The sequence below is a fragment of the Triticum dicoccoides genome, unplaced genomic scaffold, assembly GCF_002162155.2.
Source record: "Triticum dicoccoides isolate Atlit2015 ecotype Zavitan unplaced genomic scaffold, WEW_v2.0 scaffold252475, whole genome shotgun sequence".
NCBI classification, from domain to species: Eukaryota; Viridiplantae; Streptophyta; class Magnoliopsida; order Poales; family Poaceae; genus Triticum; species Triticum dicoccoides.
Genome location: NW_021253370.1, coordinates 1 through 1,733, shown reverse-complemented (window position 1 = coordinate 1,733; position 1,733 = coordinate 1). Strand labels below are relative to the sequence as shown.

Below are 1,733 nucleotides of genomic sequence, written 5' to 3'. Positions count from 1 at the left end.
GACATTTATGCATGGTTGATATATTACAAGTGTGACATAAAGGTCCCAGCACGTGTAGTTTCTAATTAGCATGGCCATTTTTAATCTTTTGTTTCATTTCATATAGTTGAAGATTTGATAATTCAAAATCCAAATCACAACAAGTTTTTTCAATATTTTTTTGCATCGTGACAATTTTTTTCATTGGACTTTGAACATAATGGAAGTTCATAATTAATACTCCAAAATAGATTTGTTTTCCCAAATCTTTCAAATCAAACGTACCCACCATTAAGTGGTCTCGCCTAGCCTTCAACATTGCTTTAACCACATGCCCATTTTCCTAATGTCTAACTAATTACATTGATATTGCTTTCTTATAGGGACTTCATGCATAATGTTTAATAAGGTTTATTAATTGAACTATTACTCATGGTTCTACGCCATGTTTTTTAAAGGAGTGAATTAACAGAATTATTATTTACTGAAATGTAATATTGTCAATCAGCGGCTAAGATATAATAATAGGTCTTACCTACGTAGAGAAAATTAGGTAGGGTTTCACATGTGTTTCCCATTTGTTGATTCACGTTGTGGTTTTTTTCAATGTCATGATAATAAGTATGAATAATTGACTTGTGAATTTATGATGCTTGTAGGGAGTAACGAACAATGTTTTTTTTGCTATGGCACATAACAAATAGGTATATCTACCATGCACCTTAAATTATTTAGGTACAACAAGATAGACGTGATTGCTTGCTATGGATGCATTTGTCAACATTTCACTTACTATATTTATTAACAGGTACAAAATTGTGAAGGGCTTAGGGTCCGCACTTCGTTATCTCCATCACGAGTGCAATCCATGCATTTTGCGTCGAGATATCAAGCCAGACAACATACTCCTGGATAATGATTTCAATGCCAAGCTTGCTGACTTCGGGCTATCGATGGTTACCAGCAAAAAGGGAGCAAAAGTACTCACATTCCCCGAGGGACCGATATGATACATGAATCCACAGCTCATGAAAAGAGAACTTTTAGAGCTTAACCATAAGTCGGACGTGTACATGTTTGGAGTCGTCCTACTAGAGGTTGCATGTAAGGGGAAATCAAGGGAGAATGTCTGGCAGATGCGTGGTGGTAGTGCGCAGCAGGTTCAAGTGGATGGTATAGCTGACGACAGGTTACTTGCCTTCGACTCTAGGGAGATGGAGCGTGTGGTTGTCCTTGGCCTCCAGTGCTCTCACCCAGTAGAGGCACACCGACCTTCCATGGAAGATGCAATGAAATTCCTCGAGGACGGCATAGAGTTGCCTGCCACAACGGGAGAGGGCCGCAACAATGTGTCTTGCACTGTAAACGAGGAGGCACCTATGATGCCACATGGTGTTGTATCTTCTTGTCAGATATCCTGAGCTGCAGGATTAGACATGGGTCGTAACTTGATTGTGCATCATCAAGCGTGGATGCTCCAACATATATATCCTTATGCTGATATGCATATGCATCTCATATGGTTTATAGATTTATGTTTGGTTTTTAAGTTTATTACCACTGTAATTTGGGCATTCATCGGCATGATGTTTGCCATATATAGTCTTTCAGGGTCTTTATGCCATCATGCATATTTACCCTCCACTAATAGTGGTTATTCGTGTAAAAGAAACTTCCAACAAGGCTTTATTTATGTATTTAGTTTTATCAGTTCAAGAGCATTATTTCTCACGAAATACCTTGTCTTCCTCATT

General features: G+C 38.2%; 1 pseudogene; it reads left to right on the top strand.

The window, feature by feature from the left end:
- The first annotated feature begins 41 nt into the window (after positions 1 to 41).
- Positions 42 to 1,687, top strand: LOC119345577 (annotated as a pseudogene).
- Positions 1,688 to 1,733: the final 46 nt, after the last annotated feature.